Source organism: Arvicola amphibius, chromosome 7 (assembly GCF_903992535.2).
Source record: "Arvicola amphibius chromosome 7, mArvAmp1.2, whole genome shotgun sequence".
NCBI lineage: Eukaryota > Metazoa > Chordata > Mammalia > Rodentia > Cricetidae > Arvicola > Arvicola amphibius.
In genome coordinates, this window is record NC_052053.1 from 59,851,188 (window position 1) to 59,869,762 (window position 18,575).

Sequence of the window (18,575 nt, forward strand, 5' to 3'; positions counted from 1 at the left end):
ATAATAGTAGACCTATTAGAATAACACCTGCCTTCTCAGTGGAGACTCTAAAGACAAAAGGCCTGAACAGAGGTTTTACAGACTTTAAGAAACCACAGATGTCAGTCAAGACTTCTATACCCAGCAAAACTTTCAATCTCAATAGATGGAGAAAGTAAGACATGGTAAAACCATATTTAAGCAACATATAGCTGCAAATCCACCCCTACAGAAGGCATTAAAAGGAAAAATCCAACCCAAAAAGTTTATCCACATCTAAGAAAACATATGAAATAGATAATCTCAGACTAGCAAATCAAAAGATGGGAAACACACACACACACACACACACACACACCAGCAAAATCATAGGAATCAACAAATACTGTTCATCGATACTCTCAATGTCAATAGTCTCAGTTCCTCCACTAAAAAGAAACAGACAAACAGAATAGATGACAAAAGAGGATCCATCGTTCTGCACTATTCCAAGCAATTAGACTGAAAAGCAAGCTAGGGCAGCTATTTTAATATGTGACAAATTGGACTTGAAACTAAAACTAGTCAGAAGAGATAGGGAAGGAATAAGCCTACTTCAATATCCAGCTATATGGTATATATACCCAAAGAATGTTTAACCCTACCTTAGAGACAACTACCAGTCATGTTCATTGTTGCTTCATTCACAATAGACAAAAATTGGAAGCAATTTAGAAGTCCCTCAACAGAAAAACAAATAAAAAAAAATGTGCTACATTTACACAATGGAGCATTACCTAGTCATTAAAAAATGAAGTCATGAAATGGATGGTAAATGAGTGGAACCAGAAAAAAAAAAAATCCTGAGTGAGGTTACTTGGACCCAGAAAAGACAAAAATGGTATATATTCTCTTCTATGTAGGCATTAGCTGTTAAATCAATGATAACCAAACTACAGTGCATAGAACCAAGAAGCTTATGTATAGAGTAAATGACCAAGGGGCACTGATAAATCTCCCTTGGAAAGAGAAATAGAATAAATAGTTATGGATGAGTGTAAGGGGGACTGGAACAGGAGGAACAGGTGGATAGGGTAGGGAAGAAGTGAATAACGGAGAGAATATGGGGAGAGAACTAAAATTAAGGGCTATCTGAGGCATAATATGGAAACCTAAAATCTTCAGACAACTTAGGCAGTTGTTGACTCTAGGTTGCTTTCCAAAAACTCACAGCAAGGTCCTGTTGCTGAAGATAACACCTACATAACTCACTGGACATGGAGTGAAGCTGGTGCCTTCACACCTAAGTTCTAGTGTCTATGGTACAGGAACATATGCTACAGGCTACCAAAGGAGAAACATAAACACCAACCCAGTCATAAACTCTTTGATAAACAATGGTGTCCTGCCTGCAAGACATGCTAGTGCAGTAATGGCACAAATTCTGTGGGGCTAACCAACCAATATCTGATTTGACTTAAGGTCCACTGCATGAGATGGAGCCCATACCGGACAGTACTAGGGTGACCAAGAGCCTGAGACCAGACAGTCATGGTAACAAGGTTAAAAGATCTCAGATGCAAATATAGGTAATAATAACTATCAAAACAAGAAAACTTTATGTCTTCAAGATTTAGTAGTAGCAGCAGATAGCCTATCAAGTAAATTTTCTTTCAGATTTTTATGGGTGTGGTTGATATTTAATCCTGGTTCTTGCTACTGACTGGGCTGACCTTGAACTCACAGAGACCCACCTTTCAAGCCCTGGGATTAAAGGTGTACACTACCACACCTAGTGCTGGGCTATAAATTTTATCCTGAAATTTCAGTAATTTTATCATGCTGTAAAGCAGTGATAATTCCACAAAAAATGCATTTCCTTGCTAATCGCTATAGTTGCTTGATATAAAAATGTATAGTTTTTATACCCCTTTTCTTCAGAATAATGAAAGCTTTTTGTTTTGTTATTGTTGTTGGTTTGTTTTTAGACCTCACCCTGAAGGCAGAGTAAGGATATTTATCACTTTCCCTGAAATGAGACCCAGTTCTTCAAAGTTACTGCCAGGAGAAACTGGAATAAACAACCAGGAAATGAGAGAAACAGCATTCCTCTCTGAATTTTACCTATTTGATTTTAATTATGTGGTAATAGATTGCCTTTGAACCCAATTAGCTAAGTTGCATTCTGTGTTTTGTTTGGTTTCCTCCTTCTTCTTCCAACAGTGAGGGTGATGCTGATTATGATTGAGCCCTTTTTGGAAACACAATGTATTTTATCCTAAAACTTATTAAAAGTGCAATCTTAAGGGTATTACTGTCTAATCTGTAAGAAAAGATGTTTGTATTACAAAAAGGAAATTACATATTGGCTGCAACATTCCTATAGGGCAGAGCATAAGACCCTGGGGGTTCAGTGGTGAAGACAGATCTGTGCCCAGTAGGTACAGTTGCTTTTGCTGTTTTACAGAGTGTGAGCCTCTTCAACAGTAAGATTGATTTAATATTGGTTAAAATTGATTAAATATTGGTTTTATTAGTGTTTTTGGACTTTAATAAACAGTCCTTCTCCATCTCTGTCTGGTCTTAATTAGTTCTAATTCCTAGGCTTTCATTTTTGCTGGGGAAAAAGCCCTTTGTACTTTATGTTCCTCTTGCTATGTATGTTTAAGGAATCGAAACTTGTAAGTTGTTCTCTATTCTGGCACAATTAATTTTTGACTATTCAGCCCCTGGGAAAAGCATACAGGTTTCAGAACCTTACGTATACAACCTGCTACATGATGGTAGAGCTAGCTATGAAGCAAAATTATGAGACAAAGTAAAACAATGTATTTTGAATATTGAAACCCAACAGTAATCCCTAATCTAAGTGGCTAAAGCAGGTTTTCTATTAAGGATAGGAGTGTTATTAGATTTTAATGTTTAGAGTGAAGCCTCTTGGGACTGCAGAGATAGTAAAAAGACTGATGTGCAAGCCTAGAGACCTGAGTCTGAATCCCCAGAAGCCATGTAAAATCCAGGCATGGTGGCATGGTTTACAAGTTTGCAACCCTAAAGCTGATAGAGGACTCAGTGGTGCAGAAGACACCTGGCCAGTCAGTCCCGCCAATCAGTGAGTGTAGTGAAATTAGCAAAATGCTGACGATCTCCAAGTGGCTGCAGTGGGCAGCGGGCCATGAGACCACATTGCAGGTCCTTGAAATGACAGCAGGCAGTGGGTTGTGGGTCCTGAGAGCCACCAGTCCCAGGCAAGGACAGCATAGTTCCCTGAGTGGCTGCAGGGAGCCATGTGGTGGGGGCAGCCAGTCCCATGAGGAGAGACAGAGAGATGGGCATGCAGGGAGACCATGCTGCAGGTGGCTGGTCCCTGGCAGGGAGTCTCATGGTGGGTGAGAGACAAAGACATGGATAGGTACACCATGCAGACTGAAGTTGGATATTTATTTAGTGGGTTATGGAGAGAAAAGGAAGAAGGGGAAAAGAGGAGGGGGGAAGGGGAGAGTGGAGAGAAGAGAGAGACAGAAGCTGCTTCTTCGAGAGGGAGAGGGAAAAGAAGTGACACAGGCTGGAAGATGAAAATTGTTATGCCCAAATCCGAGGATCCCCACAAAAGCCAACAAAGGAGACTGAGTCCCATTTGTAAAAGCATAAAGCCTTTATTTTAATCAAGTTTTCAAATTTGGTTTCTCCGCATGTTCAACCTTATTGGAATATCCAGAGAGCCCCAAGCTCAATTAGAATTGGTTTTTTATAGTAGTACAGATGGGGGTAAGAGGTCTCTGAGGTTCAGGACCCCTGATTGGCTGATATTTGTCTAGGGGTGTCCTGGTGAAGTGGTCTGGCAGGTTTCTATTTACAGTGCTTGGAATGCCAAGAATTTCCTTTGAATGGTCTGCTCTTGGGTGGGGGTCAGGTAATGGCCTGCCAGGCATTGTCTCAAGGTAATCTATTGATACTCCAGACTCCATTAAATTTATCAATGGCCAGAGTCCCAGGTGATAATGGTTAGAAGTAAAGAAACTTCCTTTGGATGACCTGCCCAGACTTAGCTTATCATGGCTGGCTCTCACAAAGATCAGCTTGTATAAGTAGAGGAGGGGAGGGAGTGGGTGTCTCTTAAAGGGACAGAGCAGACCATTACAGTGAGTGCTGCGCTGATGAGAGACCCTGTCTCAGATAAGGTGAGAGGGATAGTGGAAAATAGCCAGTGTTAGGCTCTTGCCTTCACATGTGTTCACACACACAAACATACATTTACAAACATCATACATAGAAAATCAAAAGAATGAAATATATAACTTTATACTTGAAAAATATTGGTTTTAATTATAGCATTTCAGCAAAAAGAGGGTTAATTCACATTGACTACAAATTCCATATTGTAGTGTGAATCGGCGGGGCTGCGTCCCGCCACCCGGCCGCTGGCTAACTTTACACCCGAAATAATTACACGGAAACTGTATTCTTTTAAAACACTGCCTGGCCCATAGTTTCAGCCTCTTATTGGCTAATTCTCATATCTTGCTTTAACCCATATTTAATAATTTATATAGCACCACGAGGGGTGCCTTACCAGGAGAGATCTTAACCTGCGTCCATCTTGGAGAGAAGAAGCATGGAGACTCACTATGGCGACTGCCTGAAGCGTCTCCCCAACTCTACTTCCTTGTTCCCACAATTCTGTTCTGTCTACTCCACGTACCTAATTTTCTGTCTCTTAAAGGGCCAAGGCAGTTTTCTTTATTAATTAACCAATGAAAGAAGCATAGACAGATAACTCTCCTCCATCATTTCCCCTTTTTCTGTTTAAACAAAAAAGAAAGGCTTCAACTTTAACATAGCAAAATTACATATAACAAAACAGTTATCAAGCAAGTATTACAGTTACAATATTTAAATCTATTTTATCTTTTATCATAACTAAGGAAATCTATAACTATCTATTTATTCTTCAACTCCATCAAAGACTCCAGAAGGATATAATATTACCTAAGTAAACAAGTCATTTGTAACTTTCAAACTCTAGAAATGACAGAGACAACTCGCTGCCTAGACAGTCACCCAAAGTTCCTCTGTACCATTGGGGCATCCATCTTCAGCCTTCAGGCCCATAGTGTCCAGCAGACTTTTTTATGAAGCAGGAAATTCCAAAGACAGTTCAGTCACTTTCTGCTGTGTCCTGCAGAATGTCTCGCAGACTCTTTCATGAATCAGGAACCCTGAAAGACCATCTCACCTTTAGGCAAGTTCAGCAGTCCTCTCTCTGCGGGTTTTTTGTGTCCAGTTTATGGAACAGTCCAGCCAAGAGCAGTTTCTTGCCCAAATGGCTAACAAACTCCATAAGTAGCCTCTTCGATGCCCATCTTCCTCTCGAAGTAGATTGGTGCTGCCAGGAGCAGACGTGTCTCATTGTCATGAAAAACCCTAAGTTATTAAAACATTAAATGCCATATTCTGCAGTCTTTGAAAGATATGAAAAATGTCTATCTAACTGAAATATATCTCTACATATCTAGAAAATCTAATAACATGACTACAAGCTTAACTATTATCAATGATTATCCATTAACAACCTATATTTCCTAATTATACATTACAGTTTTTAAAATGAACTACAATCACAATAGCTTAATCAAGATCAGAAATACATATACATATAACAAAATTGACCTTAAAATCTATACCAATGCAAATTCATATCTATATCATCTCCCCCTTTAAATGTAAAAGAACATTTATAAGCAATATTTGGGAAAATGGGCGCAGTTTTTTTCTCTCCAAACTGCTTCCTGCTGAATGGGGGCGCTGTTATTTAGGTCTTTCATGGTGTAACCTGTGTGCTAGGTTCCTCTCAGTTGGCAGTTGAGTGAAGTAATTTTTTGAAGATGTTCACAGCAACCTTTCAGGAGGGCGTGGTCTATCATACCATATTGGGATAGAAGCAATCCACAGAGTCTCGTCCTCTGTGAAAACAAAAGAAGAAACTCTTTTCCAAAGCATCATGTTCTTAGATCCAAATCCTGAAGTCATACCATTAAAATGTCCATTTTGGTCTAGCCTGGCAGCCCATATAATGAAATGTCTCTCTGTATTTAGCTCCTTTACAGTCAAAAATTTCAAAGAAAACACAATAAAATACATAATCCAGACTCTCTGTGAATTTTCCATTTTTACGTGGCTTATATTTACTCTATCAATTTATTTTGTCTCTTTAAACACTTTACCCTTTTTTTTTAAAGGCATTAACTTTATTTTCTATATTTTCTTTTTCTCTCTTTTAAGCCTACATGAGCCATTTAAAGGCCTTCTATGTCTGAATCTTTCCTATTGTGAATCTGTAATTTTTTACTATCCAGGAGCACTTTTTAAAAGGTTAACCAGTTCTTAAAAACTTAAGTGGCGCCAGGTAGAGGTAATACGGTACCGCCTGTTTACAGCCAAGTCTAAACCTTAACTGCGCTGTTATTATGTTAATTACAATAGACCTGCCTGAGGTCAGCACAGTTTAGCATGGTGGAGCAGAGCCAGAGCTGCTACTGCCTCAGTCATGGCGGCAGAGCACCAGGAAGCCGCGTTTTAAAATGACTCAGCTTCTTCTCTGCCGCTATTGCCAAAACAGGAAATCTCTCTACGGCACGTCCAGGCAAACAGCAAAAAGCTGTGTTAAACTCTCTCTCTCCTTTATTTAAAACCCTCTCAGGTTTTTAAGTGGATTTAGTCACCACGTTGGAGCACCAATCTGTAGTGTGAATCGGCGGGGCTGCGTCCCGCCACCCGGCTAGCTTTACCCAAAATAATTACACGGAAACTGTATTCTTTTAAAACACTGCCTGGCCCATAGTTTCAGCCTCTTATTGGCTAATTCTCATATCTTGCTTTAACCCATATTTAATAATTTGTATAGCACCACGAGGGGTGCCTTACCAGGAGAGATCTTAACCTGCGTCCATCTTGGAGAGAAGAAGCATGGAGACTCACTATGGCGACTGCCTGAAGCGTCTCCCCCACTCTACTTCCTTGTTCCCACAATTCTGTTCTGTCTACTCCACCTACCTAATTTTCTGTCTCTTAAAGGGCCAAGGCAGTTTTCTTTATTAATTAACCAATGAAAGAAACATAGACAGATAACTCTCCTCCATCACCATATAGACTGCTGTATTGATTTAATATACTCTTGTAAACAAATGTTCTCATTTTACAAATACATTTTCCCAGTGACAGGAATTTGACCTGCAGTTCCATGGGTGAAAGACAATCACTCTACCAGTCAGTTACTGTATCCCAAGTCTTGCTGTTACTTTTACATTTTGAGCTAAAGACTCATTAAGTTGCCCATGTAGGCCTTGGATTTCTTACTTCCTGCCCCAGTCACTTAGTTGCTGGGCTTAGAGGTTTCCTAGCCATACTGGTCTTTAGCTCCCTGTTCAAGACGTAATATATCCTATAGGAAGACATATCAATTTGCTACTTTAAAATATAAATTATTTGTTTTATAACATAATTGAAATGCGATTGGTGGTTCAGGGGGGTGGTAGAAGGGTAGTGAAAATTTTCAGTGTTCTCTTTGGAGACTTGACACTGACTCAGAGATGTGAAAATGGAGAAGAATTCATTAGCCAAGAAAGAAGAAAAGAACAACTCTGACAGAAGAAATTGGAGGACAATAACCCTGAGGTAGGATGTGAAGGAAGGTTGGGAGTGTCAGAGTGCTTGATGAAGCTGACACATGAACATGGCTGACTCATGAGAGATGATTGGTCTGTGCCCTGGTTCACGTGTATTCTGATTGACCTCCAAGTGCTTAGTCCTTCTGTGGCCTGTCTTCACTTGCTCTTCCACAGCATAGGACTGAGGAATGTCGGTGCTTAGGGAAGTTCCTATTAGAATCTCCCCACCACACACACCACAGATCTTCCTCATAAACCCACCAATGCTACGTATTCTACTGTACAGTATATGAACTTGTGGCACGTGGTAGAAAGAAAGGTGATTAATCCATTCTAGGCTTCCCTCCTTTTGCATAAAGAAGAGTAAATATAGTCTCTCTTAAGGGCAGCAGCAGAGTGTTAGAAGTGGTTGATAATTAGACTTAGCTCTTCGCCATTTTCTGAAGAGCTGCCTAGTAGTCAGCCACAGCCTTGATCAGAGGCTCAAATGAGCTGGGTCTGAGCATGTTCACAAAATCAAATACCTAGCAGGGTACATGTTTCCAATGCAAAGTGATAGCTCTATGATAGGACTCTGTACTGAAGAACTGTAATTCCAAACCCAAACCCAAGGAACTCACAGAAGTTCGTCATAGAGCTGAGAATATGAATCCCAGAAAAAGCTCAAAAGACAACAAAATAGAAGAGCTACCGTGGCCGTTTAAATGAAAATGGTCTCTATAGCCTCCTAGGGACTAACTCTATTTTAGAGATTAGGAGGTTTGGCTTTGTTGGAGGAAGTGTGTCACTTTCAGGATGGGTTTTAGGTTTCAAAAGCCTAAACCAGGGCCAGTAGCACTTTCTTCCTCCAGCTGCTGATGGATTGAATATAGAATTCTCAACTCCTTCAGCAACATGTCTGCCTGAGTGCCACCATACTTCCTGCTATGCTAATAATAGACTAAATCTATGAAACTGTTAGTCACCCCCAATTAAATGTTTCCCTTTATAAGAGTTGTGCCATAATGGTGTCTCTTCACAGTAATAGAACATTGACTAAGACACTTCTAAGTGACTGTTTTATCCTCAGAAGGAGACGAATGTCTTGCCCAGGCTTACATGGTTAGTCACGGGTAAACTGCACCTTTCCACTCCTCCCAGTGGGACCCCAACTACAAATTATGAAATCAACATTAAAAAACGATGGAAAAGTTATTAAATACAAATGAAATAGTTCACAAGATTATACCTAATCTGGAGGATTTCATTACAATTTCTCAGGGTAGAAGTTGAGGATATAGCATATATAGATATAGTATGTCTACATACACAAGGCCCTATGTTCAACCTCCAGTACCACAAACAAAACAGAACAAAACAAAACAGAGCACCTCCTCAATATGAATACCTGAAGCACAGTTTATAGTCATTTTACTTCCAAGTTCTACAAAGTAGCCATTATTTACTGGCTATCCTGAGATTTTTCTCTTAAAATAGTGGACTGTGTGTGTTCTGTGATCAGATCCATACCTTTCCTTCTCCTCCATCCTCTTTGTGTGATGTGCCTTTGGCACATTAATTTCTTTTTTGCTTCAGAGAGAATTGCTTTCTCTAGTGGATATACATGTTATTCAATGCCTCCAGTAACAGAAATCAGATGTTATGGGCCTTCCAAATAAAGCCTTATATGTGAAAATTCCTTGTCTAATTTAAGAGAGAGTGGTTAAGGAGGAAGCGTTTTAACTTAAGAACTTCCATGTCTACATATAGACACTGAACCAACATTATTCTTCACCTAGCTGTTATCTTTAACTTTTAGGAGATCAATCTCATACCAGTTAAGATTAGCAAACAAGTAAATCTGAGAACAAAGAAAAAAATTGAAACTAGGTGGCACTGTCTTCTGAGCAATCTGTCTTTAATGAGATGTGTTTATCTTCTGTGATCATTACCTGTGCTTTTAAAATGAATGGTAGGTACCTATTGAATGTGAAGGAAAGATTGACCTGTTCCCAGTACTTGGAAGGTGAGTCTGGAGCACATAGAACAGCTGAGCAGATCTGCCTCAAAGTAAGCTTTGACTCTTAATTTCTTTCTTTTGTTGTTTGTGTCCCAGGCAGAAAGATTATTTATGTTATTTGCTAAAGGTAAAAACAAACACACAGGTAGAAAACCTTACGAATATATTAATTAGTGTCTTACACTAAAGCATGGCAAATTCAGACCTTGGATAAATGCAAACCCTTATGCATCTCCGTGTCTTCAGCATATTTTAGGCAAATGGTTGTTAAGAATAAAAATTCTAATTTCAAATGAAGAAAAGTCATGACATGCATCTTGCGTTGCAGTTTAATCACTGTATACTCAGAAAAGGTATCGACAGTTGTCCCATGGAAGCTATTAAATTTGCTGTCCAAGGTTAAATGAAATTGTAGTTTATCAGAGCAGCATTGAGAAAATAAGGAAACCTGTTCATGGCTCTTGATTAATGCCAAGCGTGATCAACACCAGGAGGTTCATTAAGCTATACATCATGTGGGTAATTTAACATGTCATTGTGCCTGCTGTCTGATGTGAATGTACTTAGCCTGAGTTTTAAAGTTGTGTGTCTGGTGCCTGTGAGTTCTGTTCAGAGAGTCCCCTTCTTCCTACTTGTGCTGGACATTTTCTGTTACTTCCTTCCCCTAGACATATTAAGTATTCCACATAAATTATTTAATACTTTAGGGTTAAACATATCATGACATTTTAGTAAACTTTCCTCAGAATGTACATGATTAAATTTGTTAGGAAACTATTTCTTTGTTGAATTTCCCATAATCATATATGTCTTAAAATCCAGTGTGCCATGGGCTGAAACCGTTAACTTAGCCATGTTAATTTTTAGTACTCTTACTAGTTTACGTGTTATAGTTAAAATATAACCCTAACAAAACACATTTTCAATAATGCTTTTTTAACTTTCTCTGATTTTTTTCCTCATTACTCTCTGCTTGTGTGGGGTCCATCTTTAAAGTTGACTCAATCTGTGGAAATACTAACTGGAAAACCATGGCTTAGATATATTATTAGTAATTTAATTATGTATGAAAACATTATTTTAAAATACTTTTTTGTTTCAAACATTTCCATGTCATTTGGGAAATTAAACTAATGGTGTAATGTTTTGGGTTTATATGTTTTAGATACAGTCAAGCCATTATCTAGAAGAAGAAGAAGAGCCTTGATTTAACTTCTAGTTTTACTTTGTGATTTTTCATCAGTTTGATCTACAAAATAAAATTTCCTAATATTATCATTATTGAATGGAATTTGACAACTTATTAAGGAAATAAAATATTTTCATGGTAAAAACCAAAGGTCTGTGATTTCTCTTCTGTCTTATTTATTTGTTGTCTAGCATGTGATATTCAATACCATCACACTTTTTCTCTCTTACTTAGGCTGTGTGAGTAGGCACACAGCTATCACGGGAATCAGTGAACAAGACGCTAGCAAGAAGCTCAGGTCAATGGTTGTTACAAGGAAGGACATGACAGGGGAGACGTGACCACATCACTTGCAATCTTAAAATAGTGGTGTTTGCAGGAAAACAAGTTGGCTCCATAGAAATGTTTTGTTTTGAATTCTGTGGGTACACCTGTCAATCAGGAATACGGATTGAACTTTACAAGTCCCTGAAATGTCCCGTTATGACAACTGTATAATGATGGTCACATTTGGGCTTGCCCATTGTTTGAGCTCAGAAATGTGAAGGATCTGTCTATAAAAATGGGATCTCACATGGTACTCTAAGGTTTTGGGGGCCTTCCAGAATCAGTGCCAAGGAAATTCCTCTTTGCTTTGTTTGGAACAAGTGTCACTCTGTAGTCCAGACTGACCTGACTCACCATAAGCATGACTTGCTTCAAGTCAGGTAATCCTCCTGCCTCTTTTAAGTGTTATAATTACAGATGTGAACCATCACAGCCTGGTTCCAGGGAAATACTTTACAGACCTAAATATTCCTATGAGGGAAATTGCCATCCGTTATAGACCAAATACCAAGGTTGGTTTGCTGGGGGTGGTAACCTTGCCAACATCTACCATTCTCAGGAAAGATTAAGTTGCCACTCAGGAGCTGGTAAGGTCAGGTGCCAGCTTTCAAAGAACACATAAATAATTGGATGCTATTTTTCTTTTAATCCCCCTTTTTAAAAAATAGGCTATGGATGCACCATCTACAATACTGTCAAAGTAAACTGTTTGATTATTTAAATTGGGTGTTTGAAAATGTATTTTAATTAGGTCCAAGACCAAATTAGAGTGGTGTCTAGTGAATGCCAAGCATTTCAGAGAGTGGCACAGCACACAGTGTGTTCTGCAGCGTGTAAAGTGGGGAGCGCAGGGCTTCCCTTGTCAGTTTGCAGGCACAGCCCTGAGCCACTTATTCTACGTCTATGATGGATCTCTCCTGAAAATACTACGCAGATCTTTCACACAGTCAAGGTTTTCTCCTCCAGCACTGTTTTTTAAAGGCACTATATTGTTTTCTGTTGCCATTAATTGCCAGGGGTTTATATACAAGACAATAATTAATTATACCTCTGGGAAACTCAAGAGTCAACATGAATCAAAGCAGGCTTGGTGAGAATCATAGAAGCCTCACAAATTAAGCAGGTCACTGGAGACCAATTGTTTCTGGAATGATTTCTCTGGAGCTAATTGACACTAATTATTTAATCTGATTTTCTGTTTTCTGGTTTTCGGCAGAGTTACTGCTTTCTGCTTGCAGCACTCAGGAACTCTTTGGATCCTCTATTCAGTATGGCTAGGAATGGGTTTTGATATTAATAATTGATATTTCCTAACTCGTTAATAGATAGAATATATACAAACCACATGAGAAATCAACTAATGATCCATGATAAAAATACATATTAGGCAATAACTTGTATTGATGGTTAATGCTTCCAGTTTTGACTCAGAATTAATTCAATAAAAATATACAAGCCGCGAACTTACAGTTTCCACATTATCTTTGTGAGTGTGATGGAGTAAGGACCGGAATGTAAATGAGAAAGAGCAAGTTCATGAAGCTGTCTCTTTAAAAAAAATCCACAGGAGACTCCGTTGAAAGTTCCAGAATGGTGCAAGTCAGCACCCTCCCTCCAGGGCCGAGGATGGGACAGGAGAGCTCCATATCAGCTATTTAAAGGCATGCCAAGCATCTCTTTGTCTGTTAGGGATTGCTTTCTCCTCTGAATATCATGGTTCTAAGATGATACTTACCACTGAAAAAATAGGCATTGATTGTGCTTTGATTAATCGTATTCTTTATTTTCACAATACTCAAGCTGCTATTTTATATTGTGAGTAAAATTTGAGCTCTAAGCAACTTTTTCCTAAGAAATTGGGGCTGCGGGAATGGAGACCCTGCCCCTAAGTAGCACTGTGGAACAATGGATCTCTGTCACCAGTGTCACCACCACAGCTGTCTCACACCAGTCTGTCTTCCCACTGTTTTCTTCTCTGCCGTTAAAAGCTCATGCACTCTCTTAAGTCTGTCATTGTGTGTATCTGAGCCAGATTTCTTTTGTGCTGAAAAATTTTTACTCATCAATTACTCATAATTTTTAGAGTTCTAGTTGGTTTGTACTTAAATCACAGTGACATATTTAATTCTTTTGCCCAGTAATCTTCAATGTAATATTTTTCACATTTATTCATTCATTTTGTATATGTATGTGTATATGTATGTGTGCATGCACAAGTATGTAGTGGGCCTGGGCGTGGAGAGAAGCAGTGGCACATGCCATGGCAGGTGTGTAAAAGTCAGAGGAAAAGCAGCAGGAGTCGTTTTCTCCTTTCACAACATGGTCCTATGGATGGAATATTTTTGCCAAGCTTGCCGTCAAGCACTTTCACCCACTTGGTCCTCCTTGGTGGTCTTCAGTGGAATGATTTTAAATGTTAAAATCCTAGTAACTTGTATTTTGATTGCCCCTTCCTTACCTCTTTCCAGATCTATCTCTCTGTTTTTGCCCCTTTTCCTACCCAACTTTGATTCTTATTTTTTTTTCCCAAACTCATCAAGTCCAATTTGTGTTAGCCAATTACTATTGCAAGTGGGTTATAGCCTGAAGTGTATTAACCTACTCAGGGTCACACTCTTAAAGAAAACTAACTCTTCACTTCCCAGTGGCTATCAAATATCAATAGCTTCTCAGCTAGTGGTGAGATTTTGTGCACTGCCCCCCACCCCATCCTGGGATTTTGTGTAAATCTTGTCATGGTGTCATAATCTCTCTGAGTTCATATGTGTAGTGGCATTTCATTTTATTTTATTTTTTATTTATTTATTTTTTTTTTGGTTTTTTTTCGAGACAGGGTTTCTCTGTGGCTTTGGAGCCTGTCCTGGAACTAGCTCTTGTAGACCAGGCTGGTCTCGAACTCACAGAGATCCGCCTGCCTCTGCCTCCCGAGTGCTGGGATTAAAGGCGTGCGCCACCACCGCCCGGCTTCATTTTATTTTAATAAATAAATAAAGCTTGCTTGAAGTTCACAGAGTGAAATAGCCACACTGACCAGCCTTATTTATAGATCAGACCACAATAACTCACACCTTTAATCCCAGTAGCCACACTAGTTGCCATAGAACCTGGGCAGTGCATGCTTTTAATCCTAGTGGTGCACACCTTTAATCCCAGAACTAGAGGGGGATTATAAAATGGATGACACAGCTCTCAGACACAGTCTCCCTCTGAGATTCCTGGAGGCGGGATTGTCATTTTCTGACTGAGGTCAGGTTAAGAACCAATGGTTGGCTGCTTTGCTCCTCTGATCTTCAGACTGAATCCCAACATCAGTCTCTGAGCTTTTATTACCTGTGTGCTTCCCATATGTGCAACTGTCTTGCTATGTCCAGAAAACAAAGCTTTCTTGAAGTTATCCACCACCACTTCTGAGAAGTTCTCTAGCCATGGGTCAGGGGTGTGATATGTATAACCCACTGGAAGCTGAGCATACCATAGTCTTTTATTCTGTGTACACTGACTAAGGGTTTCTGGGTTGTCATCTACTACAAGGAGGAGTTGACTTCTCTGATGAGGGTGGAGAGATGCACTGATCTGATCTATGAATTTAGCTTAGCAGCTTTTTGTCTGTCTGTCTGTCTGTCTGTCTGTCTGTCTGTCTGTCTGTCTGTCTATTTTTTTTGGCATCCTGGCTATCCTGGGTCTCCCTCTGAAGACTAGGCTGGCCTCGAATTCAGAGATCTGCCTGCCTCTGCCTCCTGAGTTCTGGGATTAAAGGTGCGAGCCACTACTGCTGGGTACCTAGCAATTTTTAAAGGTAATGAGCATTCTGGACCTTACCATATAGAAGATGCATTCAGTTAGTAGCCATTATCTAGTTTACTGACATTATCTGATTTTCCAGTAAAGTAGCCACTTTAAGTTGAGTGATTTATTCCTTTGACATAACTCTACTAGACTTTGACAACTTTGCTTTTAGGCGCAAGTATCCTAGGTATGTTCTGAGTAGTTTCTGCTGCCTCAGGCTTGGGTTTAGCTCTGGTGCATTCAGTGCTAAGGAGCTAACCCCTTGGTGGTGTTGATATGCTAGTGAGCCTTGATAGTGAAAAGCTATCACCCAATAAGATGATATAAAAATTGAAACTTGAAATTGGCTTCTAGGTTTACACTGCCTTTCTCCTATGTTGAGACTCGTCAACAACAGGACTGGAGACTGGTCTCTATGTGTGGCCCTGATTTCAATGCCTGTTGGACTTCTGACACCATTTCTGAGCTCACACAGACCCAACTGTCAGCACTAACCTAGTCTCAAGGTCCTTCTGGACATCTGTTGGTGCCATCCTCCTAGCCTGCCATAGTTGAAGGACTTCATAGTAGGCACATGTGAAGTCTGCAAGCTTCTGACAATTCCCCATTGTCACCCTGTAGCAACATTTTCTACCCAACCACTTTTCCCACTTGCTAGGATGTCAGTTTAACTTTTATATTATGATGATATTCTAAGGAATGATAGTGTGAATAGACAGAGCATGTTCAAAAGACAAACCATGTGTAAACAGCCTAATAGCTGATCACTCAGAGCTGGCTGTGCTCTCTGTGCAGTCCATGACTTAAGGAAGTAAATTCAGGAACTAAAGGCAGAAATTGAAACAGAAGCCACAGAGGAACACTGCTTATTGGCTTGCTCCCTCTGCTTGCTCAGCATATTTTCTTATCCATCAAGAACCTACTATACAGGGGTAGCATTGCTCAGAATGGGCTGGGTCTTCCTAAATCAATTATTAATTGAGAAAGTGTTCCCTCAAGCCTACCTACAAGCCAATCTACTGGGGGCATTTTTCTCAATTGAGGTTCCCTTTTCTGAAACACTGTCTTGTGGCAAGCTGACAAAATTCTAACCAGGACACATACATAGATGTATATGCTTAGGTACTTTCACTAACAACTTTTTTTAAAAACGATTCATAAAGTTTTATAATTTATTATTATTATTTAATTGAAATTTTACAGACCAATTTCCCATTTCCATTCTCTCACCTCCTCACAATCCTTCTACTTTCCCCTCTTTTTAAGCCCCATCCACTCCTTAGAAAGGGTAAGGCTTTCCATGGGGAGACAGCAAATGCTAGCACATTGCTTTGAGGCAGGGCCAAGGCCCTGCCTACTATCTCTAGGCTGAGCAAGGTATCCCTCCAGAGAGAATAGGTTCTAAAAAGCTAGTTCAAACACTATCGATGGCCCCACAGACTGTCCCAGCCATACAACATTCAGAGGGTCTAGTTTGGTCCTATGCTGGTTTCCTCACTGTCAGGCCAGAGACGGAAAGCTTCCATTAGCTCAGGTGCGCTGTTTAAGTGGATATCCCCATCATGGTATTAACCCATTATTTCATACTATCGTCCTCCCTCTCTTCAACTCGACTATGGGAGCTCAGCTCAGTGCGCTGCTGTGAATCTCTGCACCTGCTTCCAGCAGTTGCTGGATGATGACAATTAAGGTAACCATCAATCTAACTGCAGGGCAAGTCCAGGTCAGGCACCCTCTCTGCTGCTGCTTAGGGTCTTAGCTGGGGCCATCCTTATGAGTTCCTTGGAATTTCTATAGTGACTGGTTTCTTGCTAACCCCATAATGGTCTCTTGATCAAGCTACCCTCTCCTTGCTCTCCCTCACTTATCTTCTCAGATCTTGGCCATCTTGTTCCCTCATGTTCACTTCCCCCTCTCCTTCTTCCCTCCTCATCCCCTTCCACCCTTCCTTTTCCCCACATCCCCATGATCCAATTTTCTCAGACAGTCTTGTCTCTTTCCTCTTCCCAGGGGAATCCATGTAAGTTTTGTGAAGATTCTCCTTGTTCGCTGCTTCTAACTTCTCTGTGGTTGTGGCTATTATTTGCTTTATGTCTAATATCCACTTATGAGTGAGCATATACTATGTTTGTTCTTTTTAAAGAAAAATTTATTGTTTTCATTGAGCTATATATTTTTCTTTGCTCCATTTCTTTTCTCTCTCCTTGACTTCTATCCTCTCCCATGGTCCACATGCTCCAAATTTACCTGGAAGATCTTGGTTTTTTTTCCCTACTTCCCATGTAGATTAGATCCATCATACTGTGTTTGCCTTTCTGGGTCTGGGTTACCTCACTCAGGATGTTTTTTTCTAGTTCCATCCATTTATGTGCAAATTTCAAGATGTCATTGTTTTTTTTACTGGTGAATAGTACTCCATTGTGTAAGTGTACCACATTTTTAAAAAAATCTATTCTTAGGTTGAGGAGCATCTAGGTTGTTTCCGGGTTCTGGCTATTATGAATAACGCTGCTATGAACATAGTTGAACAAATGTCCTTGTGGTATGATTGAGTAATGTGGGATTCCCCTCTGTATGCTGTGAATACCATTGATGAATAAAGAAACTGCTTTGGACCTATAGCAGGGCAAAACTTAGGTATGTGGGGAAAACTAAACTGAATGCTGGATGAAAAAGGGTATGGTCAAAGAGAAGCCATGTAGCCCCACTGGAGACAGATGCCAGAACTTTAGCTAGTAAGTCACAGCCATGTGGTGATATAAAGATTAATAGAAATGGGTTAAATTAATATAAGTAAGAGTTAGCCAATAAGAAACGAGCTAATGGGCCAAGCAGTGATTTAATTAATATAGTTTCTATGTTATTATTTCGGTGCTAAGTGGCCAGGAACTAACTAGCAGCCTCCTCCTAAAATTGAGCATCCTTTGTGTATATGCCCAAGAGTGGGTTTGCTGGGTCTTGAGGTAGGTTTATTCCCAATTTTCTGAGAAACCACCATACTGATTTCCAAAGTGGCTGTAAAAGTTTGTACTCCCACCAGCAATAGTGTTCCCCTTATTCCACATCCTCTTCAGCATAAGCTTCCATTGATGTTTTTGATCTTAGCCATTATGACAAGCATAATATGGTATCTCAGAGTTGTTTTGATTTGAATTTCCCTGATGGCTAACAATGTCAAGCAGTTCCTCAAATGAGATTCTTCTGTTGGGAATTTGCTGTTTAGATCTGTACCCCATTTTTTGATTGGATTATTTGCTATTTTGACATCTAGTTTCTTGAGATCTTTATTGGAGATCAGTCCTTTGTCTGATATGAGGTTGGTGAAGATCTTTGCCCATTCAGTAGGCTGTCGTTTTGTCTTATTGGCTGTGTCCTTTGCATTACAGGAGCTTTTCTGTTTCAAAAGGTCCCATTTATTTATTGTAACCCTCAGTGTCTGTGCTACTGGTGTGATATTTAGGAAGTGGTCTCCTGTGTTAATGCATTCAAGGCTACTTCCCACTTTTTCTCCTATGAGGTTCAGTGTGGTTGGTTTTATGTTAAGGTCTTTGATCCATTTGGACTTGAGTTTTGTGCATAGGAATAGGTACGGGTCTATTTATATTCTTCTATTGTTGACATCCAGTTATCCCAGAACCATTTGTTGAAG

At 39.8% G+C, this 18,575-nt stretch overlaps 1 pseudogene; it reads left to right on the forward strand.

Moving 5' to 3' along the window:
* The first annotated feature begins 2,988 nt into the window (after positions 1-2,988).
* Positions 2,989-18,575, forward strand: part of LOC121677250 — an 89,885-nt pseudogene continuing 74,298 nt past the window's right edge.